The 10,257-nt window shown below is 46.4% G+C and overlaps 1 non-coding gene across 1 annotated transcript; it reads right to left on the reverse strand.

Moving 5' to 3' along the window:
- Window positions 1-2,398: 2,398 nt before the first annotated feature.
- Window positions 2,399-2,471, reverse strand: Trnak-cuu (transfer RNA lysine (anticodon CUU)). The gene has a single exon. It is a non-coding gene; the product is annotated as a tRNA-Lys (tRNA).
- Between the last annotated feature and the right edge of the window lie 7,786 nt (window positions 2,472-10,257).

Consider the following 10,257-nt stretch of genomic DNA (forward strand, 5'->3'; position numbering starts at 1 on the left):
AGGATTTGTGTTTTCGTTCTACACAGCCGCTGCCCCTTGCTCTTTCCCACCCATTCGTTACATTCAACCTCTTACGAGACCGACCAAATATAGACTGAGTAACAAGACCACACACTTTGTGCATTCGGAATCGAAGGCAGGGCGTCCCTCGCCGCATTTGCTACGATAGCCATTTGCTACTTCTGCAGAAGCGGCGGCGGCGACGACGACGACGACGACGACGACGACGACGACGACGACGACGACGACGACCGCGAGAGGCTCTGAGATATGTGAGAAATACATCTATAAAATGTAATTCAGACTGCCTCGTCCCACTTTATGCTGTACCGCTTTGGCAAATGCTTTATCTGCGCCATTCGCCTTAATCACATCTGAGAGTAATTCTTAAAAAAACGCCTGTCGCTAATTGTTCGTCATCACAGATACTGTTTGCTATACGGCCACGACGCGCAACTGATTTCCAAAATTCATCTTTCTTCTGTGAGGATGGAACTTCCGATGCCTGGTTTGTTAGAGCAGTGCTCTACCACTGAGCTAAAGAGGCGCGGCCCAGCGGTATTCTTGGATACTTCGTCCTTACGGTCGTCTGCATCATCAGACTTCAGCTGACAACACTTCATATTACCGGCTAATATTTGCAGCTATGGCGACCCATTAATGCTTGGCTACACATCTGACACGTAACCGATGTGCTCTCCAAACAACAACACTTGCATTTCAGAACATGTCTTCCACACATGTCTATAAAATCACCTTCACATTCAAATACAGTTTCCTTGTGACTGACAGAGACGTAGGCAAAGTTTAAAGTTGCTATTTCCATTACATCTCGTTAATCAGAAAAACGGTAATTTGCATCTGCAGCGGAACAAAATTCCGTTCCGCCCAGCGTGTGGCTCGAACCCACGACCCTAGGATTAAGAGTCTGACGCTCTACCGACAGAGCTAGCCGGCTACCTCGTTCAATATCTGCCGGATAGCACGTCACACAGTACTCGTTTGGTTGGGTGGTCCCATACAGAATCACTCCATGCTGCCTAATGTTTTCCTAACGTCACACTCGTCACGTACTTCACTTTTATGTCATAATCATTTCTGAGAGGTAAAGAAATTGCATGACTGCATGCAGAGCTAGTGGCGTACAAATTAACACACATACTTTATGTGACTCAAAAGCCGAACGAGTAACTTTCTCGTCGTTGTTTTAGATGTGCAAGTGCCAGTCAAAACTCGCGGTGTCGGCACTCTGCTGACCATTTCGCTAGTTAACACCGGTCTTGTTGTGTGTGTTTCAAGCTCAAGAGCATTTCCAAGCAAAAAATGGTCAACAGCAACATTCAGACGGTTTCGTACTGCTCAATTGCTACATTAAAACGGTATGTTTCTTTTTTAGAACTGGAAAAAAACGAGCGTGACAACATTCGAACCTCTAATCATCAGATCCGAAGTCCGACGCCTTATCCGTTAGGCCACATGGTCACTGACTACAAACTATGTCATGTATACGACTCATCTCGAAACGCTCACAATCCTGAGGATTTGTGTTTTCGTTCTACACAGCCGCTGCCCCTTGCTCTTTCCCACCCATTCGTTACATTCAACCTCTTACGAGACCGACCAAATATAGACTGAGAAACAAGACCACACACTTTGTGCATTCGGAATCGAAGGCAGGGCGTCCCTCGCCGCATTTGCTACGATAGCCATTTGCTACTTCTGCAGAAGCGGCGCCGGCGACGACGACGACGACGACGACCGCGAGAGGCTCTGAGGTATGTGAGAAATACATATATAAAATGTAATTCAGGCTGCCTCGTCCCACTTTATGCTGTACCGCTTTGGCAAATGCTTTATCTGCGCCATTCGCCTTAATCACATCTGAGAGTATTTCTTAAAAAAACGCCTGTCGCTAATTGTTCGTCATCACAGATACTGTTTGCTATACGGCCACGACGCGCAACTGATTTCCAAAATTCATCTTTCTTCTGTGAGGATGGAACTTCCGATGCCTGGTTTATTAGAGCAGTGCTCTACCACTGAGCTAAAGAGGCGCGGCCTAGCGGTACTCTTGGATACTTCGTCCTTACGGTCGTCTGCATCATCAGACTTCAGCTGACAATACTTCATATTACCGGCTAATATTTGCAGCTATGGCGACCCATTACTGCTTGGCTACACATCTGACACGTAACCGATGTGCTCTCCAAAACAACAACACTTGCATTTCAGAACATGTCTTCCACACATGTCTACAAAATCACCTTCACATTCAAATACAGTTTCCTTGTGACTGACAGAGACGTAGGCAAGGTTTAAAGTTGCTATTTCCATTACATCTCGTTAAGCAGAAAAACGGTAATTTACATCTGCAGCGGAACAAAATTCCGTTCCGTTCCGCCCAGCGTGTGGCTCGAACCCACGACCCTAGGATTAAGAGTCTGACGCTCTACCGACTGAGCTAGCCGGCTACCTCGTTGAATACCTGCCGGATAGCACGTCACACAGTACTCGTTTGGTTGGGTGGTCCCATACAGAATCTCTCCATGCTGCCTAATGTTTTCCTAACGTCACACTCGTCACGTACTTCACTTTTATGTCATAATCATTTCTGAGAGGTAAAGAAATTGCATGACAGCATGCAGAGCTAGTGGCGTACAAATTAACACACATACTTTATGTGACTCAAAAGCCGAACACTTTGCGCATTCGGAATCGAAGGCAGGGCGTCCCTCGCCGCATTTGCTACGATAGCCATTTGCTACTTCTGCAGAAGCGGCGGCGGCCGTCGACGACCGCGAGAGGCTCTGAGATATGTAGGAATACATCTATAAAATGTAATTCAGACTGCCTCGTCCCACTTTATGCTGTACCGCTTTGGCAAATGCTTTATCTGCGCCATTCGCCTTAATCACATCTGAGAGTAATTCTTAAAAAAACGCCTGTCGCTAATTGTTCGTCATCACAGATACTGTTTGCTATACGGCCACGACGCGCAACTGATTTCCAAAATTCATCTTTCTTCTGTGAGGATGGAACTTCCGATGCCTGGTTTATTAGAGCAGTGCTCTACCACTGAGCTAAAGAGGCGCGGCCTAGCGGTACTCTTGGATACTTCGTCCTTACGGTCGTCTGCATCATCAGACTTCAGCTGACAACACTTCATATTACCGGCTAATATTTGCAGCTATGGCGACCCATTACTGCTTGGCTACACATCTGACACGTAACCGATGTGCTCTCCAAACTACAACACTTGCATTTCAGAACATGTCTTCCACACATGTCTATAAAATCACCTTCACATTCAAATACAGTTTCCTTGTGACTGACAGAGACGTAGGCAAAGTTTAAAGTTGCTATTTCCATTACATCTCGTTAAGCAGAAAACGGTAATTTACATCTGCAGCGGAACAAAATTCCGTTCCGTTCCGCCCAGCGTGTGGCTCGAACCTACGACCCTAGGAGTAAGAGTCTGACGCTCTACCGACAGAGCTAGCCGGCTACCTCGTTGAATACCTGCCGGATAGCACGTCACACAGTACTCGTTTGGTTGGGTGGTCCCATACAGAATCTCTCCATGCTGCCTAATGTTTTTCTAACGTCACACTCGTCACGTACTTCACTTTTATGTCATAATCATTTCTGAGAGGTAAAGAAATTGCATGACAGCATGCAGAGCTAGTGGCGTACAAATTAACACACATACTTTATGTGACTCAAAAGCCGAACGAGTTACTTTCTCGTCGTTGTTTTAGATGTGCAAGTGCCAGTCAAAACTCGCGGTGTCGGCACTCTGCTGACCATTTCGCTAGTTAACACTGGTCTTGTTGTGTGTGTTTCAAGCTCAAGAGCATTTCCAAGCAAAAAATGGTCAACAGCAACATTCAGACCGTTTCGTACTGCTCAATTGCTACATTAAAACGGTATGTTTCTTTTTCAGAACTGGAAAAAAAACGAGCGTGACAACATTCGAACCTGTAATCATCAGATCCGAAGTCCGACGCCTTATCCGTTAGGCCACATGGTCATTGACTACAAACTATGTCATGTATACGACTCATCTCGAAACGCTCACACCCCTGAGGATTTGTGTTTTCATTCTACACAGCCGCTGCCCCTTGCTCTTTCCCACCCATTCGTTACATTCAACCTCTTACGAGACCGACCAAATATAGACTGAGAAACAAGACCACACACTTTGTGCATTCGGAATCGAAGGCAGGGCGTCCCTCGCCGCATTTGCTACGATAGCCATTTGCTACTTCTGCAGAAGCGGCGGCGGCGGCGGCGACGACGACGACGACGACGACGACGACGACGACGACGACGACGACGACCGCGAGAGGCTCTGAGATATGTGAGAAATACATCTATAAAATGTAATTCAGACTGCCTCTTCCCACCTTATGCTGTACCGCTTTGGCAAATGCTTTATCTGGGCCATTCGCCTTAATCACATCTGAGAGTAATTCTTAAAAAAACGCCTGTCGCTAATTGTTCGTCATCACAGATACTGTTTGCTATACGGCCACGACGCGCAACTGATTTCCAAAATTCATCTTTCTCCTGTGAGGATGGAACCTCCGATGCCTGGTTTATTAGAGCAGTGCTCTACCACTGAGCTAAAGAGGCGCGGCCTAGTGGTACTTTTGGGTACTTCGTCCTTACGGTCGTCTGCATCATCAGACTTCAGCTGACAACACTTCATATTACCGGCTAATATTTGCAGCTATGGCGACCCATTACTGCTTGGCTACACATCTGACACGTAACCGATGTGCTCTCCAAACGACAACACTTGCATTTCAGAACATGTCTTCCACACATGTCTACAAAATCACCTTCACATTCAAATACAGTTTCCTTGTGACTGACAGAGACGTAGGCAAAGTTTAAAGTTGCTATTTCCATTACATCTCGTTAATCAGAAAAATGGTAATTTACATCTGCAGCGGAACAAAATTCCGTTCCGCCGAGCGTGTGGCTCGAACCCACGTCCCTAGGATTAAGAGTCTGACGCTCTACCGACTGAGCTATCCGGCTACCTCGTTGAATACCTGCCGGATAGCACGTCACACAGTACTCGTTTGGTTGGGTGGTCCCATACAGAATCTCTCCATGCTGCCTAATGTTTTCCTAACGTCACACTCGTCACGTACTTCACTTTTATGTCATAATCATTTCTGAGAGGTAAAGAAATTGCATGACAGCATGCAGAGCTAGTGGCGTACAAATTAACACACATACTTTATGTGACTCAAAAGCCGAACGAGTTACTTTCTCGTCGTTGTTTTAGATGTGCAAGTGCCAGTCAAAACTCGCGGTGTCGGCACTCTGCCGACCATTTCGCTAGTTAACACCGGTCTTGTTGTGTGTGTTTCAAGCTCAAGAGCATTTCCAAGCAAAAAATGGTCAACAGCAACATTCAGACGGTTTCGTACTGCTCAATTGCTACATTAAAACGGTATGTTTCTTTTTCAGAACTGGAAAAAAACGAGCGTGACAACATTCGAACCTGTTATCATCAGATCCGAAGCCCGACGCCTTATCCGTTAGGCCACATGGTCACTGACTACAAACTATGTCATGTATACGACTCATCTCGAAACGCTCACACCCCTGAGGATTTGTGTTTTCGTTCTACACAGCCGCTGCCCCTTGCTCTTTCCCACCCATTCGTTACATTCAACCTCTTACGAGACCGACCAAATGTAGACTGAGAAACAAGACCACACACTTTGTGCATTCGGAATCGAAGGCAGGGCGTCCCTCGCCGCATTTGCTACGATAGCCATTTGCTACTTCTGCAGAAGCGGCGGCGGCCGTCGACGACCGCGAGAGGCTCTGAGATATGTAGGAATACATCTATAAAATGTAATTCAGACTGCCTCGTCCCACTTTATGCTGTACCGCTTTGGCAAATGCTTTATCTGCGCCATTCGCCTTAATCACATCTGAGAGTAATTCTTAAAAAAACGCCTGTCGCTAATTGTTCGTCATCACAGATACTGTTTGCTATACGGCCACGACGCGCAACTGATTTCCAAAATTCATCTTTCTTCTGTGAGGATGGAACTTCCGATGCCTGGTTTATTAGAGCAGTGCTCTACCACTGAGCTAAAGAGGCGCGGCCTAGCGGTACTCTTGGATACTTCGTCCTTACGGTCGTCTGCATCATCAGACTTCAGCTGACAACACTTCATATTACCGGCTAATATTTGCAGCTATGGCGACCCATTACTGCTTGGCTACACATCTGACACGTAACCGATGTGCTCTCCAAACTACAACACTTGCATTTCAGAACATGTCTTCCACACATGTCTATAAAATCACCTTCACATTCAAATACAGTTTCCTTGTGACTGACAGAGACGTAGGCAAAGTTTAAAGTTGCTATTTCCATTACATCTCGTTAAGCAGAAAAACGGTAATTTACATCTGCAGCGGAACAAAATTCCGTTCCGTTCCGCCCAGCGTGTGGCTCGAACCTACGACCCTAGGAGTAAGAGTCTGACGCTCTACCGACAGAGCTAGCCGGCTACCTCGTTGAATACCTGCCGGATAGCACGTCACACAGTACTCGTTTGGTTGGGTGGTCCCATACAGAATCTCTCCATGCTGCCTAATGTTTTTCTAACGTCACACTCGTCACGTACTTCACTTTTATGTCATAATCATTTCTGAGAGGTAAAGAAATTGCATGACAGCATGCAGAGCTAGTGGCGTACAAATTAACACACATACTTTATGTGACTCAAAAGCCGAACGAGTTACTTTCTCGTCGTTGTTTTAGATGTGCAAGTGCCAGTCAAAACTCGCGGTGTCGGCACTCTGCTGACCATTTCGCTAGTTAACACTGGTCTTGTTGTGTGTGTTTCAAGCTCAAGAGCATTTCCAAGCAAAAAATGGTCAACAGCAACATTCAGACCGTTTCGTACTGCTCAATTGCTACATTAAAACGGTATGTTTCTTTTTCAGAACTGGAAAAAAAACGAGCGTGACAACATTCGAACCTGTAATCATCAGATCCGAAGTCCGACGCCTTATCCGTTAGGCCACATGGTCATTGACTACAAACTATGTCATGTATACGACTCATCTCGAAACGCTCACACCCCTGAGGATTTGTGTTTTCATTCTACACAGCCGCTGCCCCTTGCTCTTTCCCACCCATTCGTTACATTCAACCTCTTACGAGACCGACCAAATATAGACTGAGAAACAAGACCACACACTTTGTGCATTCGGAATCGAAGGCAGGGCGTCCCTCGCCGCATTTGCTACGATAGCCATTTGCTACTTCTGCAGAAGCGGCGGCGGCGGCGACGACGACGACGACGACGACGACGACCGCGAGAGGCTCTGAGATATGTGAGAAATACATCTATAAAATGTAATTCAGACTGCCTCTTCCCACCTTATGCTGTACCGCTTTGGCAAATGCTTTATCTGGGCCATTCGCCTTAATCACATCTGAGAGTAATTCTTAAAAAAACGCCTGTCGCTAATTGTTCGTCATCACAGATACTGTTTGCTATACGGCCACGACGCGCAACTGATTTCCAAAATTCATCTTTCTCCTGTGAGGATGGAACCTCCGATGCCTGGTTTATTAGAGCAGTGCTCTACCACTGAGCTAAAGAGGCGCGGCCTAGTGGTACTTTTGGGTACTTCGTCCTTACGGTCGTCTGCATCATCAGACTTCAGCTGACAACACTTCATATTACCGGCTAATATTTGCAGCTATGGCGACCCATTACTGCTTGGCTACACATCTGACACGTAACCGATGTGCTCTCCAAACGACAACACTTGCATTTCAGAACATGTCTTCCACACATGTCTACAAAATCACCTTCACATTCAAATACAGTTTCCTTGTGACTGACAGAGACGTAGGCAAAGTTTAAAGTTGCTATTTCCATTACATCTCGTTAATCAGAAAAATGGTAATTTACATCTGCAGCGGAACAAAATTCCGTTCCGCCGAGCGTGTGGCTCGAACCCACGTCCCTAGGATTAAGAGTCTGACGCTCTACCGACTGAGCTATCCGGCTACCTCGTTGAATACCTGCCGGATAGCACGTCACACAGTACTCGTATGGTTGGGTGGTCCCATACAGAATCTCTCCATGCTGCCTAATGTTTTTCTAACGTCACACTCGTCACGTACTTCACTTTTATGTCATAATCATTTCTGAGAGGTAAAGAAATTGCATGACAGCATGCAGAGCTAGTGGCGTACAAATTAACACACATACTTTATGTGACTCAAAAGCCGAACGAGTTACTTTCTCGTCGTTGTTTTAGATGTGCAAGTGCCAGTCAAAACTCGCGGTGTCGGCACTCTGCCGACCATTTCGCTAGTTAACACCGGTCTTGTTGTGTGTGTTTCAAGCTCAAGAGCATTTCCAAGCAAAAAATGGTCAACAGCAACATTCAGACGGTTTCGTACTGCTCAATTGCTACATTAAAACGGTATGTTTCTTTTTCAGAACTGGAAAAAAACGAGCGTGACAACATTCGAACCTGTAATCATCAGATCCGAAGCCCGACGCCTTATCCGTTAGGCCACATGGTCACTGACTACAAACTATGTCATGTATACGACTCATCTCGAAACGCTCACACCCCTGAGGATTTGTGTTTTCGTTCTACACAGCCGCTGCCCCTTGCTCTTTCCCACCCATTCGTTACATTCAACCTCTTACGAGACCGACCAAATATAGACTGAGAAACAAGACCACACACTTTGTGCATTCGGAATCGAAGGCAGGGCGTCCCTCGCCGCATTTGCTACGATAGCCATTTGCTACTTCTGCAGAAGCGGCGGCGGCGGCGGCGGCGACGACGACGACGACGACGACGACGACGACGACGACGACGACGACGACCGCGAGAGGCTCTGAGATATGTGAGAAATACATCTATAAAATGTAATTCAGACTGCCTCTTCCCACCTTATGCTGTACCGCTTTGGCAAATGCTTTATCTGGGCCATTCGCCTTAATCACATCTGAGAGTAATTCTTAAAAAAACGCCTGTCGCTAATTGTTCGTCATCACAGATACTGTTTGCTATACGGCCACGACGCGCAACTGATTTCCAAAATTCATCTTTCTCCTGTGAGGATGGAACCTCCGATGCCTGGTTTATTAGAGCAGTCATAATCATTTCTGAGAGGTAAAGAAATTGCATGACAGCATGCAGAGCTAGTGGCGTACAAATTAACACACATACTTTATGTGACTCAAAAGCCGAACGAGTTACTTTCTCGTCGTTGTTTTAGATGTGCAAGTGCCAGTCAAAACTCGCGGTGTCGGCACTCTGCCGACCATTTCGCTAGTTAACACCGGTCTTGTTGTGTGTGTTTCAAGCTCAAGAGCATTTCCAAGCAAAAAATGGTCAACAGCAACATTCAGACGGTTTCGTACTGCTCAATTGCTACATTAAAACGGTATGTTTCTTTTTCAGAACTGGAAAAAAACGAGCGTGACAACATTCGAACCTGTAATCATCAGATCCGAAGCCCGACGCCTTATCCGTTAGGCCACATGGTCACTGACTACAAACTATGTCATGTATACGACTCATCTCGAAACGCTCACACCCCTGAGGATTTGTGTTTTCGTTCTACACAGCCGCTGCCCCTTGCTCTTTCCCACCCATTCGTTACATTCAACCTCTTACGAGACCGACCAAATATAGACTGAGAAACAAGACCACACACTTTGTGCATTCGGAATCGAAGGCAGGGCGTCCCTCGCCGCATTTGCTACGATAGCCATTTGCTACTTCTGCAGAAGCGGCGGCGGCGGCGACGACGACGACGACGACGACGACGACGACGACGACGACGACGACGACGACCGCGAGAGGCTCTGAGATATGTGAGAAATACATCTATAAAATGTAATTCAGACTGCCTCTTCCCACCTTATGCTGTACCGCTTTGGCAAATGCTTTATCTGGGCCATTCGCCTTAATCACATCTGAGAGTAATTCTTAAAAAAACGCCTGTCGCTAATTGTTCGTCATCACAGATACTGTTTGCTATACGGCCACGACGCGCAACTGATTTCCAAAATTCATCTTTCTCCTGTGAGGATGGAACCTCCGATGCCTGGTTTATTAGAGCAGTGCTCTACCACTGAGCTAAAGAGGCGCGGCCTAGTGGTACTTTTGGGTACTTCGTCCTTACGGTCGTCTGCATCATCAGACTTCAGCTGACAACACTTCATATTACCGGCT

Source organism: Schistocerca gregaria, unplaced genomic scaffold (assembly GCF_023897955.1).
Source record: "Schistocerca gregaria isolate iqSchGreg1 unplaced genomic scaffold, iqSchGreg1.2 ptg000077l, whole genome shotgun sequence".
In the NCBI taxonomy this organism is placed as follows: domain Eukaryota; kingdom Metazoa; phylum Arthropoda; class Insecta; order Orthoptera; family Acrididae; genus Schistocerca; species Schistocerca gregaria.